This window comes from Antechinus flavipes, chromosome 4, assembly GCF_016432865.1.
Source record: "Antechinus flavipes isolate AdamAnt ecotype Samford, QLD, Australia chromosome 4, AdamAnt_v2, whole genome shotgun sequence".
Classification (NCBI taxonomy): Eukaryota; Metazoa; Chordata; class Mammalia; order Dasyuromorphia; family Dasyuridae; genus Antechinus; species Antechinus flavipes.
The window spans coordinates 48,269,222-48,289,945 of record NC_067401.1 but is presented as its reverse complement, the minus strand read 5'-3'; the positions used below and the strand labels follow the sequence as shown (position 1 = coordinate 48,289,945).

At 38.2% G+C, this 20,724-nt stretch overlaps 1 long non-coding RNA gene across 1 annotated transcript in view; it reads left to right on the top strand.

Annotated features, from left to right (window-relative positions):
* Positions 1 to 12,106, top strand: part of LOC127559268 (uncharacterized) — a 35,200-nt gene extending 23,094 nt beyond the window's left edge. The window contains exon 3 of the long non-coding RNA XR_007953094.1: positions 8,344 to 12,106. This is a non-coding gene — a long non-coding RNA (uncharacterized LOC127559268). The remainder of the gene's footprint in view (positions 1 to 8,343) is intronic.
* The last annotated feature ends 8,618 nt before the right edge of the window (positions 12,107 to 20,724 follow it).

The following is a 20,724-nucleotide window of genomic DNA, read 5'->3' as shown; positions in this document are numbered from 1 at the left end:
TAGGTATCATTTAGATTCAACGTATCATCCCTGGACACGGAGTTTGGGCCCTTAATCCTGCAGCTGGTGGAAACAGATGGGGGCCCCCGGCGTTCCAGAAATCATCTGGTTTGGCCCATGGACTTTTTGCAGCTTCGGGGAGCATGGCTTCTAAGGAACAGTGTGGTTGTGGGAGAGACAGAGCCCGTGCTCAGTGGATCTGGGGGCCGTAGGCAGAAAGCAGCCTGTTGGGAAAACAGGGCAGCTCTGGGGATGAGCTATGTTCTCCGCTGACCTCACTCGGGACTCCTGCCTGCCTGGTGACTTGGTGCAGGGGACCCCACTCACGAAGCAATGTGTTTCTGTTTACTGCCTCACTAGCTGGAAATAGAAGCATGTATTAGTGGAGCCTTTGGAGACGAGTAAATACAGTATATGACTAAAACCTTCACACAGGTCCCGGGAAGGGCCCAGCTTCCAGGAATTTCTAGGTTTAATGACAGGCTGCTTTGCCTCTGGCTATCTTCTTCGCTCCAAACCTACAAGGAACAGTTTGTTATCACCCAGGGAGGAGACTCAGGAGTCTCAAGTGTGAGTCCTGAGCTTTCTCCATGTTGGGAGAATATCCTGGAACCTGGCTGAGATGTGGATAATCACCCACATCGGGAACCTTTACTGTCTTACCTCCAGTATCTCTGACTCAGTGGCAGTTAAAGTGGCCGTTTCTGTGCCCCGGACGTGCTTTGTGAGACATTCCAAAGCCAGGGGACAATCTGGGTCAGTTAGTCATGAACAGATTGGATTTAGTTTAGTTCAGTTCAACACACATTTATTAAGTGCCTATCAGATCCCATGTGGTTGAAAGACTTATCCTTTCTGCTGCAGAACTTTCCACCCTGAGACTCCAGGTCCAGATTCAGTGAGGACTTCATATGGTCATAAGGTTGGCTATTTGAGTCACATTTCACTTTATTACTTTTCTATTTTTTTAACCCACTATTTTGTCTCTGCCACTTTCCCCCCAATAATCAAATGAATACTGTTACTGCTATTGGAAAAGGTGTATGAATCTAGCTCTGTTAGCTTCTTCTCACTATCATTATACTTTCTTTTTTAATATTTATTTATTTGTTTGTTTTTGCTGAGGCAATTGGAGTTAAGTGACTTGCCAGGGTCACACAGCCAGGAAGTGTTAATCTGAAGTCAGATTTGAACTCAGTTCCTTCTGACTTCAGGGTTGGTGCTTACCAAATACCCCAACTAGTTGCCCTTTATCATTATAATTTTACAAACCAAAATAGCCTTCTCTGGTCACCACTTCCCTATCTATATTTTTATTTCTATCTATATCTATAGATGTACCATCTATCTATCTATTCTTTGTCATCTATCTTCTATCTACTATCCATCCATCATCTATCTCTATATCTACTACCTATATATATGTACCATATATTATTATCTATCTATCCCCTTTTCTCTATATCTATTATCTATTTATCTATCTGTCATCTATATCTACTATCAATTATCCATCCATCCACCTATCTATTATCTATATCTATCTATCTCTACTATTTTCTACCTAATTTATCTGTCTGTCTATTCTATCATCTATAGATAGTAAAGTATCTACTATTGATCATATCTATTTATTTACCTACCTATCTACTTACCTACCTACGTATTTATGTATGTGTGTATTATGTATGTATCTATGTATCCACATGTGTGTATTATGTATGTATCTATGTATCCATATGTGTGTATTATGTATGTATCTATGTATCCACATGCATATTATGTATGTATCTATCTATGTATCCATATGTGTGGATTATGTATGTATCTATCATGTATCTATATATCTATGTATCTATTTTTCTGTTTCTATTTCCCAGCAGAAGAATGTAAGGTTCTCGAGGGCAGAGGCTATATTTATTTTGTATCTCTGGTGCTTTTCATGCTGCTTGTCACATAGCACATTAGCATTTAAGAAGTGTTCATTCATTCTTCATTCATACTTCGTGCTGGACAGAATGGTACGAACAGCTATGTGACCCCGGGCAATTTGACAGCTCTCAGCAAGCCCCGGTGATATTTAAGATGTTGTAGAGAAGGTGCTGACTTCTATTGCGAGAGGAAGCTGTTTCCTACAATTGATGAAATTTACAGGTCTGGGTAAAAACAAAAACAAAAACAAAAGAACTTCAGACACCAGAGATACAAAATCACAATTGAAACCATCCCTGTCCTCAAGAAGTTTACACTCTACTGGGGTGTACATACATGTATACATATATGTATTACATACATACAAATATATATAATTTATGTATATGTATATTTACATATCTATATCTATATCTAAGGCAGTTGGAGTTAAGTGACTTGCCTAGCATCACACAGCTAATAGGCATACAAATATATATATGGCAGTTGGGGTTAAGAGACTTGTCTAGGGCCACAACAAGTAAGGTCTTAAGTATCTGAGGCCATATTTGAATTCAGGTCCCCTTGACTTCAGAGCCAGTGCTACATCCACTAGCAGACATCTAGTTGCTCCCATTTACATGGGAGGTTTTTACATATACTTTACATATATTTTACATATAGTTTTTTACATTTACAAAGAGCCTAAATGTCTACCCTTGGAAATATGTGAGATTATATTCTCTACTCATTTCTCTTAGAATCCTTATGTTCCTTCAAGAACTTTCTTAACACCTCGAAATGCATTAAAACCATCTTTCAGTTGTCTTAGAAGACTAAGGCTAGAATCACTGATGTAGTTTCAAGGTGGCCTTAGTACAAAAATCAGTGAAAAGTTAGGGGCTCTTCTCTTAGGTTTCTGATCAGCAGACAAGCACAGTCAACACAGGAGCAGCAAAATGCAGCCTACCTGAATTAATGATGTATTCTTTTCAATTATCCTTTCCATATTATATCTAAGTAACCATTCTTTTGTTAACTGCTAAATGGGCTAGAAGAATCTCATTTTCTTTTAGTCCTGATCCCGAAGCACAAGATTGACCTGAGTTAGGTCTGACTTACAATAGAGAGGGATAATATATACAAAAATATGTAAATGCAAGGTATCCCCAATATCTAGCACAGTGATTTGATAAAGTAGACACAGTGGTGGACTGGATTGGATAAGAGTAGGAAGAAAGAAGAGCAATTAATTGGGATATCCCTATATTTTTTCAAGGGAGAAACAATGAATAGTCATAATCCTGAGAAATCTATGACTCCAGAGTTTTCAAAATCCCATCTCCAAAGAGAGGGCAAGGAATCTTCTGCACCATGAGATGGACACGCCTATACTTTGTGTGAGCATCAAGGGGATGATTGGATCTGTACCAACACTTGGACTTCACCCGCCCTTTTCCCTTCAGGAAAGGGCACACCTGTATCTGTATCCCGATTGATTTTACCCAGTTCTTTCCCCTTCTTTTTACCCTGTGTTCCTTAGGTACTTACACACAGTCTTTTGGCCCTGTCTTTATCCAGGTTTGCTGCTTTCTGATTTTCCCCAGCCAGTTCATTGCTGTGTGGGTGTTCTGTCTCTCTGGCTAAACTATAGTTCTTTGAGCCTGGGGACCATGTTTGCTGGATTTTTTGGTTTGTTTCAGCCCACAGTGCCAAGCACACAGTGGGCACTCAGTCATTAATGGTGGCTGGCAGATTACCATGTGCCCAGTATGAGGATATCATTCTTAACTCTCAACAGAAAATGTATTGTTCTCTTTTGGGCCACTGCCCGAGAGCTCTGCTCATTCAAGGGTGCCTCAAAGTTTTTGGCTCTGGAAATAGCTATTTATAGTTGAGTACATACGTCCTGGATGGCGGGACCTTAACCACATCCTCCAGTCAAAGAAGCTATCTTGGCTCAAGAGTCTGTCTCTCTCTCTCCATGTTTCTCCGTTATTTTCATCTCCACCTGCTATGGAACAGGGTTGCTTTTCTTACCCACCTTCTTCCTCAGGGTGAATGCATTGCAGGCAGTCAAATGTTTTACTTTAAACTTGAGAAAGCAAGCTGTTTTACTGGAGTCAGGAAGAAATGATAGCATTTTCCCCTATTGTATCAATTTACTTTTCTGACACTCAGTTTTCTCATCTGTAAAAAGGGGATGATACTCACTTTTATCTGCTTCCTGGGGTTGCTATGAAGGTAACACTTTGCATAGCTTAATATATGAAAAATGTAAATCAATATATTAATTTCCCTAAGATAGAATTGCACATATTTTACCCCCTCTCCAGACTCAATATGTCTCATTTCTTCATCCAACATTGTGAGTGGGGGCCAAATTGTGGGGGTTTCTTTAATTGACCACAAGGAGTAACTGACATAGTCAGAACTTTGTTTTAGGAAAATCAGTCTGTCAGGGGTGAGTGTTGTAGGATAGATTGGATTAAAGAGAGAATGAGTGCATGGATGCTAATATAAAATCATAGCTAAACACCCTGTTTATAAATGAAGAAATTGTAAATGAGGATTAGAGGAGCAGCTAGATGGAACCATAATGCATATAGCACCAGATTTGAAGTCAGTAAGACTTTTCCCTCAGTTCAAGTCTAGCCTCACACACTCGGTGGCTGTGTGACCATGGGCTAGACATTGTGCCTCAATCTACTCAGCTGTAAAATAGGCTTGAGATGTAAGCAGCCAACCATTTCAGTGTATCTCCTAAGAAAATCCTACAAAGTGTAAAACATAACTGAAATGACTAAATAGCAACAAAAATGGATTAGATGACTTGGTCAGGGGCACATAGGCAGAAAGCCAGAATTTGAACTCAGGATCTGGGATACTAAATTCAACACTGCAAATTCAGGATGCTTTCTATCATACTCTGTTGTCTTAGTCTGGGTGAGGGCTCATTGTAAGGCTGGATATGAGACAGTCATAGTTGTAAAACTAATAGGATTCAAAATATGGGTGATAAGGGATAATCCAAGAAAATCCCAAAGTTTAAGTCTGGGCAATTGAGCTTTTTACTGTTTGTTTTAAAAGAGGTCATGGGTGAGGTTGTCACTAGTAAATGATTAGCATGCATTTATTAAGCACCTATTATTTGCTACAAAGAAAGGCAAAAGACAATCCTTACTTCCAAGGAGCCCGCAGTCTATTGCGGGAGAGAATATACAAAGCACTGTGTACAAACAAAAGATAGACAAAATAAATTGGGATCTTAGAGGGAAGGAATTGGTATCAAGAGTTATGAGGAAGGACTTTTCATAGATAATGGGATTTTTGTTGGAACTTGAAGGAAGCCAGGGTAGCCAAAAGACAAAGATGAGGAGGGAGAATCTTCCAAATATAGGGAATAACTCATAAAAATTCCCAGAGTTGGGCAATTAGGTGGTGCAATGGATAGAGCACTGATCCTGGAGTCAAGAGGACCTGAGTCGAACATTTGACACTTACTAGATATAAAATCCTAGCCAAGTCACTTAACCCCAATTGCCTCATCCCCCCTCTCCAAGAAAAATTCCCAGCAAGAAGTGTCATTGATTAAATTTAGCTTGCCAGTGTCAATTTGGACCCATATCTAATGGTTTCCAGGATTTTGGAAAAGATAGATTAAATATTTATCGAATAAACAAATAAGTAAATGTTTATAATAGACATACTTAGGTGGTATTACTGGCTGGAAGGTTGAATTTTCTGAAAGCAAGTCTAATTACCACTTTTAACATTATATTGATTATCTGGAATCACTTTTGTAAGTGGTACTTTAGATATTTAGATAGTTGAAAAACGTTGAGGTCTCAGTTCACTAATCTGTACAGATCAGACTGGATATGATTCTGTGAAAGGAACAAAGGTATAAAAAAATGAAAAAATGGTAAATTATGCTCAGGACTCAATGGAGACCCTTTTCTATCTCAGCATGAGCAAGACTGTCTTTCTTCCATCTAGAATGCAAACTTCTGGAGAACAGTGGCTGTATCTTATTTTTTTCTGTATTCCTTTATGAAACTAAGGCAAGACCTTGTAATGGGAGGGAATGTACTCTTTGCTGATGGACAGATTTTTGAAATGACATATTTGGCTTTGTGGTGATGCTTTCCTGAAGATGACAGGAAATTTGTTGTAAGGAGAAGTTCCTTAGACCTGAAGAAATGGTATTTGATTAATGGTTCTTTTTTGGAAAGGAGAGGAAGGATTAATTCAAATTTATTTAGAAAAGGATCCCTATGGATGGTATGTTGACTTAGAAAACCACAAATTAACATTGTCTTTATTGTATTGTATTTTTATTTGTTTTATTAAACATTTCATAATTTTATTTTAATCCGGTTTGACCAGCACTGGGACTTTAGCCAGCTGCAAGTTTGACGCCTCTGGACTAAATGAAGGTTAGAGGTTTCTTCTATTTTGGGGAGACTATGTAATTAAAGCTCTGATGACTTCCCCAGAAATTTGAATCCTTGGGAAATAGGTCATGATGTTCCTCATTAACACTCTCTTTAATTTTGGAATTCTTAATTTAGTAAAACTCAGATATACCAAACATCAGCACTTTATACTCAAAACTACTTCTGCACTCCCAATATAATTCTTCTGTTGTTCTTTTTGATTTAGATATAATTTCTGAGTTTAAAGAAATTCACAGGCCAGCATGCTACAATGATACACAAAAGGTGCCTTATGGGATTATGAAATGTCAGATCTTAAAGGGACCTCAGAAGATAGCTGATTCCCTCTATACCTGAAACATGAATCCCTTATACTTCCTATGGGAAAATTTGAGATGATAGATTTGTTTATAAGAAAGGAAAGAATGAATCATTGGTTCTGGAACACAGATACTGAAATTTTCACTGTAATCACGTAATCAAAAATAAAGGAACTCTAAGAAAGTAGAATTCTGTTCTTCTCTGTCCTAGTTGGGGAAATGTAGTAAATGTTGATTGAGCAGTGGTGCAGTATTCCCAAACAGTAATCATTTACAATTATTATGTGATTGCAATAGCTTTCCATATGATTTTTTTGCTTTGAATCTCTTCCTCTCCTAACCTTCCTCCACATCACTGCCTGATTAGATCACCTTATGCCCTACTCAAAAATCTTCATTAGCTCCCTATTACCCATTTAGCATTTCTTCATCCAACATTGTGACTGGGGGCCAAATTGTGGGGGTTTATTTAATTGACCACAAGGAGTAACTGACAGTTCCAGATCATCTTTAATGACTAGTTAATATGCTTATTTAGCTTTTATATCAGTTTACTTTTCATATATTTCTTTCTTACCTACCCAATTAAAGTGTAAATTCCTAAAAAATAGGGACCACATCTTGCTCCTTTCTGTATTCCCCCTGTGTAGCATGTGAGACACTCTCCATAGATCTTTGCTGCCTGACAAACTTTTTTTTTTAAGAGATTGCTTATCTGCTGAATGATGCTTTCCTGAGGCTGATGGGAAATTTGTTTCCTTTTCTTCAGCAGTAAAGTACAGGGAGGAGAGGTGCTTCAAAAATTAAGTGATTGGCAAAGTGGGATCCAAACATTTGGATAGTAGAATGTGACCTCTAAAAGTATTGGTTAACTTCTTACTTCCTAGAATTCTGGATTTGGAAGATATTTAGTCCAGTTTCATAATTTCATATATGAAGAAACAATGGCCCATAGAAATAAATTGACTTGTCTAAAGTCTTGAAGCTACATAGGGATGCAGCTAGGATTAGAGTCCACATTTCCAGTGTTCTTTCCACTACCCCATAATATGTATTCCAGTAATTAATATTTAGAGGCAGCATTGGGGTGAGACAACTAGGGTTTTGTCAGAGTGCTTGACATAGGGGGAGGGAGAAACAAGTTCCTTCTTGTAATGGTCTAGTAAATGTTGTCCCAACCACTCAAGATCTTTTGCTGGACTAGGCTTCTCAACCTACCTTCACTTGACCATGGACCACTTTCCTCCCTGTTCACTGGGTACCTTACTTACTCTGTGACTTCCCTATCTCTGTGGTGATATGCCCATCAATCCAGATTCACAAACACTGTATAGATAAATAAAAGAGACTCTGAGGAATGGACAACCTTTTCTACCAATGCAACTATACCACTGGTATATTACCATCTCCTCATATATTGTACTATCTTCTATGCCATTACCATTTTTCTCCTCACCTTTCCCATTAAACTGCTTTTGCCTGAAGTAAAAAATTCCTAGTTATGACTCTGGGAAAATGTTTTTTTTGGTAATTTCCTCAATGGAAGCAAAACATGAAGGCAACTGGAACCATTTGCTATTCCTGGAGGAATTTGTCTCTTTTAAAGGGAATATAGCTTCTCATTCTTATCTATACAATCTCCTGATTGACATGTTTTTTCTGTCTTCCCTTAGGCTCCTTTACCTAAACCATGTGAGGTGGCATTTAAGTGCTATTTTAGAAAGCCAAAGGACTGAGCTTCCCAGCAGTAGCTATAAAACATCCCCTCTTGAGTTGTAATAACAGAGAGACAATGGAGTAATGGTGACTCATGATGAGTGAAGGAATCAGTCGGCTCCAACGAGGTCCTTTGAAGAAACTGTACAAGACTGGAAACATCTTTTCTGGGGATACGTTTATGCCAGGGAATAGGAACAGTGACCTGCCAAGTCCTTGCCTCAAAGGGAAATTTGGGAACTGGACTGTGATTAGTTGGATTTTTTTAACATCCATGAAAAGAAGTGGGATTGTCACATGGCAATGTTTAAGAATCTGAGTATGATAAAAGAGCTCATGATAAAGGACGTTCATCAAGGAGGGACAGTTGTCCTGCAAGTGAACCCTGATCGAATCAGATTCTCCCCTCTCTATAAAGAGATAGGAAAGGAGGTCTCCATGCAAGGACCGCCTGCTTTGGCATTCATGAGACCGGATGTGCGAGAAGAAAAAAGTGGCCAGAGACTGCTGGTTGAAACAGATTTGAAAAGTGTACCAACACCATGAAAAATAAACTTGCAGCTCAGCCCAAAGTACCCCCATCATTAGGCTTTTGCCCTCAACATCTCCCCTTTCAATTTAAGTCCAGGAAATAGATTTGGAGCCTGATCAAACCATGCTCAGCTCTGCCATCCTTCTCTCTGAATTATAAACATGCGATTATTACAGCGCATTTCCTGCATGTGCCTTACATGTGGCTCTGATCTCTCTCCCTCACAAATGTTGCAAGTAAACACGCCCCAAATGCAATATTGAAGTGTCACCCAGATGGTGCCGTCAGCAGGCCTGGGATAATGTATACACTGTGAGCGCAGCCTAGGGAAAGTGTGAGTGAATAGCCAGAAAGGGGGTGTGTCTCCTGTTCAGTGGCAGAGCAATCACTGCTCTCTAGCTGCCTGCTCTGGGGGCTTCATTGGCATGTAGCAGTTACATATCAAGCTTGGTAGTTCTATTTTAAAAAGGAAAAAAAATACATTTCAATTATCTTATTCTTGGAAAAACCACAACCTTCTCCCCTCCCCCCATGTAGAGCCTCTGCATTTCTATTCTCAGTTATTTATTTCTGTTTTGGAAAATGACCCAATTCCTGCCTATTCCTCCATCTCTCCCGCTACTTTTGTAGGTCTTCTTTGAGTGGCAATTCATCTCTCTGCAAGTAAGTTTGGAGCAGGATCTTAAATTTGTTAGGGACTCCAGACTTAAGGCTCAAAATACCTTTAGGTGCACAAATTGCTAACTTTGTTATTATTTTTTAGTTTTTTCCCCCCTCCCCCCCCCCCCAATCTCCTATGAAAGGAACTGCTTACAAACTCCCGACCATGAGCTTAGAGGCCAGGGGTTCCATTTCCATTGAGATTTGCAGCTGAACAGTTTCAAAATGAATTTGATTGTGTCCTTAACCATTTAACTTTCCCTTACCCCCAAACTTTCCCTTCTCCTTAACTTCCCCTTTCTGAGGATGACAATACAACTCTCTCAGGTGTCCAGGTTCTACACTTATGACTCATTTTTTTCAACTTTCCCTTTTTGTTCATCCCAGCCAGGAGAACCAGGAGATCATTATACATGACAACAGGAAGATTATATGATGATCAATTCTGATGGATGTGGCTCTCTTCCACAATGAGATGATTCAGACCAGTTCCAATGATCTTGTGAAAGAGAGTCATCTGCATCTAGAGAGAGGACTCTGGGAACCAAGCGTGGGTCACAACATAGTATTTTCACTCTTTTTATTGTTGTTTTCTTGCTTTTTGTTTTCTCTCTCATTTTTCCCCCTTTTGATCTGGGATTCTAATTTCCAGACTTCTTATATCATGCTTTCCTTTTCTCTCATTGTTCACACCTGAGTTCAAAACCTTAACATTTTTCCACTTTAGAGCAGTGGTGTCTCAGAATACCAAGCTTTTAAATTGGTGATATGCAAATATGTATGATTTCAAAATCCATCCCAGCACATTCTTTTACAATCACTGGACTATTGTAAAAAAAATTCTAAGTGATCTTTGCACCTCAAAGCTTTCCTCTTTCCAACTTGTTCTATATATTTATTATCTGTTTAATGCACTGTTCTGATCCACTACCATCAAAAAACCTTAAATAAACCCCCACTGCTTGAGAATTAAAATATTAACTCCTTATCTTGGCATTCAAGACCCTCCAAAAAGTGGCTCTAATCCACCATTCCAGTCTGCCTCACATCATTACCTTTCATGTACTCTGTATTGCAGAGAAACTGGACTACCAAGCATTTTCATATCCTAACTCCCATGCCTGAGCTCTTGCCGTCCCTTCATCCACATAGGATACATATGTTGCCTGCATAGATTGAGTGTATGCCCATATGAGTTTTTTTTCAGTGTAGTTTGTGGGGCAACATAAGAATGATTCTCTTTTGGAATCTTACCTGCCATCTCCAAGGGCAGCTTTAGTTCCTTGACTGAAGAGTAGCAGAAGAAGGGACCAAGAGGCTGGACACTAGAATTGTGTTTATCTGTTCCCCTAAAATATTGTTGGTCTATGGTAATTTTTTTTGGTCTTTGGTTCTCCTGGTTACTCTTCCTTAAAGAGAATGGGGTACTCTAAGTTTATATCTGAAAACTACTCCTTCCCACAAAATACTAAATATATACCACTATCATAAACAGTAAGTAATGAGTAATACATTTTTGGAAGAAAATAGTAGAAATTAGAGAAGTTATATAAATTAGAATATACTACATGAATGAGAGAGAAACCCCAATCTCACTCAAGGGGTTAGTCCCTGAAATTTCTGGGGAGAAAAATTGGAAATTAGGGACATATTGATCTACCACGTGCTTTAGCTATCTGCAGCTTCTTAAAGTCTTTTCTCTCTTTTTTTAATAGTCAATCCTAAGGCAAGTCTAGAACCACAAGTGTCTGCTTTTGGAACAGAAAGGAAAAAACTGTCTCCTCTCCCAAGCTTTTGAGCCAATTTTGTTTTTTTATGCAATCACATAGTGTTCTCTCTGCCAATGAGGAGAATCTTGTGCAAATATTTCAAGCTTGAGACTTGAATTACACTTAAAAGGACATCCCCAACAGCTCTATTTGTAGACATCTTTACCTTTCTTCAAGGTCCAGTTCAAAAGCCAATTCTTCCATGGAGCCTTTCCCCAAATCCTCCCATTTCCTGTTCAAATAAATCTCTCCTTCATAATTTTTATAATATTTTGCCCAGGCCTCTTTTTTGAACTCATCATTTCCTCTTTAATCCCTTAGTTACTTGTTGAGGCAAACTTCTAGTCAATGAAAAATCTTTATTTGTTTATAAACCTCTTGAGAGTAAGATTTTTTTTCAGTAATTCTTTTTTTTAATTAAAGCTTTTTATTTTCAAAATAAATGCATGTATAATTTTTCAACATTCACCCTTGCAAAACTTTGTGTTCCAAATTTTTTTCCCTTCTTTGTCCCGACTCCTTTCCAAGATGGCAAATAATCCAATATATATGTTAAACATGTGCAATTCTTCTATACATATTTCTACAAATATCATACTGCACAAGAAAAATCAGAATCAAAAAGGAAAAAATAAGAAAGAAAACAAAAATCAAGCAAACAACAATAAAAAAGGTGAAAATACTATATTGTAATCCATACTCAGATCCCACAGATTTCTCTCTGTGTGTAGATGGCTCTCTTTCACAAGACCATTACAACTAACCTGAAATCATCTCATTGTTTGTGTGTGTGTGTGTGTGTGTGTGTGTGTGTGTGTGTATGTGTGTATGTGTGTATAAATAACTTTTTATTGACAGAACCCATGCCAGGGTAATTTTTTACAACATTATCTCTTGCACTCACTTCTCTTCCAATTTTTCCCCTCCCTCCACCCCCTCCCTCAAATGGCAAGCAGTCCTATAGATGTTAAATATGCCACAGTATATCCTAGATACAATATATGTTTGCAGAACTGAACAGTTCTCTTATTGCACAGGGAGAATTGGATTCAGAAGATAAAAATAACCTGGGAAGAAAAACAAAAATGCAAGCAGTTTGCATTCATTTCCCAGTGTTTTTTCTTTGGGTGTAGCTGCTTCTGTCCATCCTTGATCAATTGAAACTGAGTTAGATCTCTTTGTCGAAGAGATCCACTTCCATCAGAATACATACTCATACAGTATCGTTGTTGAGGTATATAATGATCTCCTGGTTCTGCTCATTTCACTAGCATCAGTTCATGTAAGTCTCGCCAGTCTTCTCTGTATTCATCCTGCTGGTCATTTCTTACAGAACAATAATATTCCATTACATTCATATATCACAATTTACCCAACCATTCTCCAACTGATGGGAATCCATTCATTTTCCAGTTTCTAGCCACTACAAGCAGGGCTTCCACAAACAGTTTGGCACATACAGGTCCCTTTCCTTTCTTTAGTATCTCTTCGGGATATAAGTCCAGTAGTAGCACTGCTGGATCAAAGGGTATGCACAGTTTGATAATTTTTTGGGCATAGTTCCAGATTGCTCTCCAGAATGGTTGGATTCATTCACAACTCCACCAACAATGCATCAGTGCCCCAGTTTTCCTGCCTTCCTCCAACATTCATCATTATTTTTTCCTGTCATCTTAGCCAACCTGACAGGTGTGTAGTAGTATCTCAGAGTTGTCTTAATTTGCATTTCTCTGATCAATGGTGATTTGAAATCATCTCATTGTTGAAGAGAGCCACATCCATCAGAATTGATCATTATATAATCTTGCTATTGTTGTATATAATTAATCTCCTGATTCGGCTAATTTCACTTAGCATCGGTTCATGTAAATGAGAGCAAGTCTTTTGCTTACTTAATTCTGACTTTGTAAGTTAACTGAATTTGCTACACAACAAGTACAAGCAATAGGTATTGGAGACCAGGTTTGAACCAAAGTGCTTTGACCTTAAAGCTGGTTGGCTGAATTAAATTGTTGAATTTTTTATAATCTTGAAGATAATATCTACTCATCTATTGTCTTTGGGTTTGTGCCTTCGAAGTGATATCATTATCAAACAGAAATAATGATTGTTTATTGCAATAATAATAATAATAGCAATAGCTGGTATTTATAGAACATTTGAAGATTTATACATATACTTTACATATAGAAGCCTGGTATAGTGAAAGCTCTGTCTTCTGCTTTTCTCAAGCATCCTTTGTCTACACTTGTCCCTGGTGCCTGCAGGGATGTGCAGTGAATAACTTGGGTTTCCAGACTACACACTTCATACTTATGGACTACAAAGGATGCTCTATTATTCTTTGTCTTCAAAACTCAAGGTTTCCTCAGTTCCCATACTCACACTCCCATTTCCTGTGCAAACTCTTATGTATCCAAAGGCTTGGGTGTGGAGGTTTAAAAGCTCTCAAGTACAGGCCAGCCTCATGGTACGGCCCTCTGGATGACACACATTTGGCTGGTGCCTCATTTGACCCATGAGAATTCTTCTTTTTAAGGCTTGTGTCTATTTAAGGCTTTAATATTGTCTACATTTCTCTTGCAGCCTTCCATACCCTGCCTGTAGCTGAGAGATGGAAGTTACCTTGGAGATGAACTAATTCACTTGGAGATAATCTAATCCAATACCTGTATTTTATATATGAGGAAATAGAGCTCATAGTGGTTGGGACCTAATTAAGATCATGCAGGTGCTCTCATAGGCAGGATTTGAATTAGGGTTTTCAGTCTTCAGAGTTGTTCTTTCCTTCCTCTGCCTCCCCCATTATATGATGCAGAAGACTGGACCAATATGGGGGCTGTGGAGGGAGGGGGGATTTTATAAAATGGAAGTAAAACCTCCAAGGACCCAGAAATAAGTTTAAGGTATCAGGTTGGATATCATTGCTTTGATGCATCTTTTTATTTCTTTTCCTCTCTGTGGCACCCTTAGGAGGAGCCCTGAGCATTGTCAGAATGCTGGAGCTGGGGTTGGAGTTTCTAACCCAAAGTTGAAAACAGATGGAAAGAGAATGCCAGGATTAATACAAAAGGCATGTGAGAGGAAAGATCAAATGCAAAAGGAGAATGAATATGTTTTCAGTAGAGCTGTGTGCTTCCTTCAGAAACAGATTTGGGGGAAGTCAGATGGAAGGGGATCGCACCTCTTGCAAAGTAGTCTAGGATCCTGGAGGATAATAGAATACTGTCATCTTCCCCCACCCAAATTAGCAGAGGGTGGGTTCCATCTTAAATTTAATTTGATTTCTATTGTATACATCAGAAACTTTCCTCTCTGGATATTTGATATTAATTCTTGCCCTTTCTTCCCTCTCCTCCCCTCTCCCCCAGGGTCAGGCTTGAGCTCCTTTACATCTTGGACTTGTCAGAGACTTAATCCTTTTCCCTTTTGACAGATAAGGCACAGAAGGGTGGTAATACTTGGAATCTAGGTTGTATCTTTCTAAAATCTAGCTCTTTCTCTCTGTCTGATTCCCTTCCCATATCCATATCTATGGCCCCGTATTGGAGAGAATGCTGCATTTAAGAAAAGGGGAAATAGTTGGGGTAGATGGGATAAAAATTGCTAAAAAGAAAGAAAAAGTATGGGAAGTCCAACAGTAAAGGATCATAGGTTCATAGGTTTAGACTTGAAAGAGTCATCTAGTATCCTCCTTCTTATGGGTTGACCTAGATGAAGTATCATAACTGAATATGGGGGTCATGAAATTATGATTTTTTAAATTAGTGTTTGATTTGTATTCCTATTTTATATACTGACATGCTTGGGATATCACATAAAAATTTCTCAGGAAAAAGAAGTCAGAGTGATAAAAGTTTAAGAAGCCCTGATCTAGTTTAACTCTCTCCTATTAAGTGAGTTTAAATAACTTTCCCAAGGTCATATAGATTGAACTTGGCAGACTCTTAGAATTCAATTCAGGTCTTCTGATTCCAAAATCCTGTGCCTTTTTTTTTTTTAAATGAGCATGCTAGTAATAACCCATTTCACAGTGGGGAGTGTATGTGATAGTGGTATTGGAGAGTTTTAAGGGTTGGAAATGAAAAAAAAACCATTCCCCCCCCCCCCCCCCCTTTTTTTTTTCTGGAATGGATTTGTAGGCAAATGATTTTATGGAATATTGTCAGAATACTTTAAGGAAAACAGGAGGTTTGTGCTGTGCCAAACGAAATGATCAGAGTTTTTCTCAAGAATATCACAAAGCAATCTTCCTAATTATTTTACACACAACTCCCCTTCAGCTATGCTGCCGTTGGCTCACAGGAACCAACCATGGGGAAAAGGCCAATCAATGACTGGTGAGATGTTTGCAGACCAGAACTGCCTGTAAATCGCTTGAAAAGGAACTGGAAAAGATCATTTCGTACCCAAACAGAGAGAAGAATGGGGAGGTCCGAGCAAAGATGTGGAGATTTATGAATGTAAATAAAACTGTGGTATAGCATGAAGTCTGGAGACCTCACAGTTTGAGGAAGCCAGCTAAGGAGCCCTAGGCTGGCCTCGGAGGAGATTCCTGCCTTGCTGGTGATTACCTGAGGCTCATAGAAAGGTGGGATGGCTTTCACATGTGACCTTTCCTGTGTTAATTGGTTCTCTATGAATGTGTTACACTTGCTGGTGGGATATTAGCAAACAGCAGGCTCCCTTCATATAATAGGAATGAATTTCAATATGGGCACAAAAATATGATAACATCAAATGAAAATAAGGCAGTAACTAATTATAAAACCTTTGTTCAAACTACCCTCTGTCTTTTTTGTTTTAGAATTAGTCTTTTTTCAATTATTTTATATTTTCAATAATAGATGTTAACTAGGAAGGGGTCTCAGAGATTCTTGTCCACTTCCTCCCTTTTACAGATGAGGAAACTGAGAGCCAGAGTTCCAGGGCCACACAGGTCATAAAGCAGGTCTTAGCTCCTTTAGGAAACCTTCCTTGAATTGCCAATCCTCAGTGACCCTGACTCTTTTGAACTCCTGTGATGTTGGGATAGTTAGGTGACACAGTGGATAGTGGACTGGGTCTGGAGTCAGGAAGACTCATCTTCCTGAGTTGATATCTAATCTCAGACATGTACAAGCTGTGTGAACCTGGCTGAGTTATTCTTGCCTCAGTTTCCTTATCTGTGAAATGAGCTGGAGGGGAAAATGACAAACTACTCCAGTGCCTTTGTCAAGAAAACCCCAAATGGGGTCCCAAAGAGTTGGACATAACGGGACAATAACAATAACAACAACTATGTTGTTTCCTGGCTCCCACTCATTGGGTTCTTAGCATAAATTACCATTTTTTTGTTTACTTTTTATTCATTTACCCTATCTTCCAAATAGACTATAAGTACCTGGAGGGCAGGATCTTGTCTTATACTTTCTTTATACTAGCATAACATCATGTTCCATACCCACAAATATTCAAAAGTATTTTTTCATTGTTGGTGACACAATGTCATGATCTGTTGTATTTGTAGAAAACACTGCTGACTATTGAGAGAGCTGGTCTTTCAGAATGAAAAGTCTTTGACCCCTCAACAGGCCCAGCAATATTATTTTATTCCTTTAAATCCACTTCTTTGGCTTTCCTACAAATTTCTAGTTGAGTCCATCAAGATAGTTGGGAGTTCTTCAAAAGCTATGGAGTTAAACAATCTGGCAAGACTTATTGAGTTGGAAAGAACCTGAGTCAGATTGTGTTATCTGTCAACCTAGAACAGCCTAGTTAATTATAGGGAAATCCTGAAAGCTGCCTGCAAAAGTCATACAAATGCATACTCGTATGTATTACTGTCTGTGTGATCTTGTGCTTCAAGACACTTAGCCACTCAAGTCCTAAGTATTATTATCTATTAAATGGAGGTATTGGAAAAGATAACCTTTGAGGTTCCTTATAGGTCAATATCTATGATCTTTGAAATAGATTATGACTAAGTGATAAATCCATCCATCAATCCACACATATATACCACATATATTTAACACACACACACATACAGATATATGATTTACAAAAAAAGGCAAAAACATAATCTTGCCTTAGAGAAGCTCTCATTCTAATGGGGAAGACAACATGGAAATAACTCTATATGTATATGTTTATTATGTGCATATATGTAATATAGATTTACATGTACAAAATACATACATCTGTACATATAATACAATGTATCTACATAACACATATACATCCACACATTTTAATGGAGGAGACAATACACAAATAACTAGACACAAACAAGATAAATGTACACATATTTCTATATGACATATACAGAACACAGAAATATATACTTATATATAAGAGCATATCTCCCATATATAGATATATATGTATACATATGTGTATGTGTATATTATAAGAAATTATATATATTTTATATATGTAATATGTATGAGATATATATCTCTGACTTTTAGATATATAAGAAATGATCCTTGGACATTATGGTCTAATGAGGGTCTAATGACAGACATATGAATAATTCTAGGACCAAATGATAAATTCTTAAGAGAGATGCAAACAAAATGTTGTGAGTTCTGATAAAGGAAAGAACACTTCTAACAAGGGGATAGGTGAAGTCTTCAAGGATGAAGTATCATGTAGGGTTAGTCTTGGAGGATTGTAAGTATGCAGCAGCCAGAGATGATGTGGGTAGAAGAGAGAGGAGAATAACATTCCAAACATAGGGAATGGAGTGAGTAAAGATAGAGATAAGAAATCTCAGAATGTTACAGAATCCCAGATTATTGGCTCTGGAAAGGATTTTGGAGATTATGGAGTTTAGCTCTATCATTGGACAGATGAAAGAATTAGGGTAGAACAGATGAAATGGCTTGCCTAAGGTAACAGTCAGTGGCAGACTGAGAGCTCTGTTATTGTAGACTGGAGAATTCAGGGGAGATGAGATTTGGGGAAGGGATTGTCAGTTTGTATTCAATGCCCTTCTTGGATTACACAGGGAGCCAAATGCAATTAGTTGATTGGTTTCAAAAATGACTGGATGGATAGTTGTATATTTTATATAAAAAAATTGTCCCCACTAAGGAGTAGCTTGCTTAGTTCTTGAGTTCATTTTTGAACCATTCTTCTTCACATGATTTTCCACTAAAATGTGTCATTCACCCTTATTTTTAGGTCACTTTTGCCATCCTTTTAAAAGAAGGCAGCTAGGTGGTGTGATGGATAGAATGTCAATCATGGAATCATGGAGTCAGGAAGATTCATCTTCATGAGTTCAAATTGGTTTCAGACAAATATTTCTCTTGTTGTTGTTGTTGTTGTTGTTGTTGTTGTTGTTCTTCTTCTTCTTCTTCTCCTCCTCCTCCTCCTCCTCCTCCTCCTCCTCCTCCTTTTCTTTCTCTCTCTCTTTCTGTCTCTGTCTCTCTCTGTCTTTGTCTCTTTCTATTTCTGTTTCTGTCTCTGTCTTTCTGTCTCTCTCTCTGGTTTCTCTGTTTGTCTGTCTTTCTCTGTTTCTGTCTCTCTCTCTGTCTCTTATCTCTCTCTGTCCCTTTGTCCCTCTGTCTCTTTCTGTTTCTGTTTCTCTCTCTGTTTCCCTCCTTCTCTCCCTTTCTCCCTCCTTTTCTTCTTCTCGCTTCTTTCTCATTCTCTTCTCTCTCTCCCTCTTTCTCTCTCTCTCCATCCCTCCTTTTCTCTGTTAACATCTATCTCTGACTGCTTCTATCTGTCTCTGTCTCTATTTTCCAGCCCTCCACCTCTCTTTAGTTATATCTTTTAATTTATCTATGGGGGCAACTAGGTAGTGAAATGGAGAGTGCTGGGCTTGGAGTCGGGAAGACTTACCTTCCTTGAGATCAAATGTGCCTCAGACACTAACTGTGTGACCCTGGGCAAGTCCCTTAATCCTATTTGTAAAATGAGCTAGAGAAGGAAATGGCAAACTACTCCATTATCTCCACCAAGAAAATCCTCAAATGATGTCATAAAGAGTCAAACACAACTGAAATGACTAAACAAGAAAAACTTTTTTTGGGGGGATAACTTAAAACCACTTATGACATTCCCTTAGAGTGAAAGAAAAATGTCTTGTTTTTAAAATTGTAGGTTAATAGGAAATTCCCCATTTTCCACTTCACGCTGAACCATCTTTCACTTGAGATTTCCTTTAGTACAGAGAATTCCCAGGGTGGAAATTCCTTCCCCTAATACAGATTGTCAACTTTATGTAATTTATTGTTTTAAAGATTTACAGAAGCACTGAAAAGTTGGATGACTTGCCTAGGGTCAAATAGTGAGTCAAGTTTAACAAACATTTATTAAATAATTACTGTGTGCAAGGAACTTTTCTAAGTGCTAAATTTACAAAGAAAAACAAAAAACACAGTCTTTGAGAAGCTCGTGCTTTAATGGAAGAGACAATGTGCAAATAATTATGTACATACATGATATGTGTAGATATATTATAAATATGCACGTATACATACATACATATTTCTTTTTTTAAAAATTTTTATTTAATAATTACTTTATATTGACAGAATCCATGCCAGGGTAATTTTTTTTTTACAACATTATCCCTTGCACTCGTTTCTGTTCTCATTTTTTTCCCCTCCCTCCCTCCACCCCCTCCCCTAGATGGCAAGCAGTCCTTTATATGTTGGATATGTTGCAGTATATCCTAGATACAATATATGTTTGCAGAACCGAACAGTTCTCTTGTTGCACAGGGAGAATTGGATTCAGAAGGTATAAATAACCCGGGAAGAAAAACAAAAATGCAGATAGTTCACATTCGTTTCCCAGTGTTCTTTCTTTGGGTGTAGCTGCTTTTGTCCGTCATTTATCAATTGAAACTCAGTTAGGTCTCTTTGTCAAAGAAATCCACTTCCATCAAAATATGTCCTCATACAATATCGTTGTCGAAGATACACACATATTTCTTGTTCAGTCATTTCAATTGTGTCCAACTCTTCGTGACCCCATTTGGGGTTTTCTTGACAAAGTCTTGCCATGTCCACTTCCAATTCATTTTTACAAATGAGGAAACTGAGGCAAGATTAAGTGACTTGCTCAGGATCACACAGATAATAAGTGTCTGAGACTGGATTTGAACTCATGAAGAATAAGCTTCCAGACTTTAAGCGACACACACACACACACACACACATTTATGGAAGGTAATTTCAGTGGAAAAGTACTAGTAAAATGGGAAAGAGAAAAAGGATTTTCTCGGAGGTAGAATTTGCATTGATAAACCATCTCTAAGGTATATCTATAGCCCAGGCCTTCCTAACTCTGAGACTGGCTCTTTATTCCTCTTCTGCCTCTCTAGGAAATTCTGGAATGAATTTAAATTCCTTCCACTAAAGTTGGTGAATCTTGGG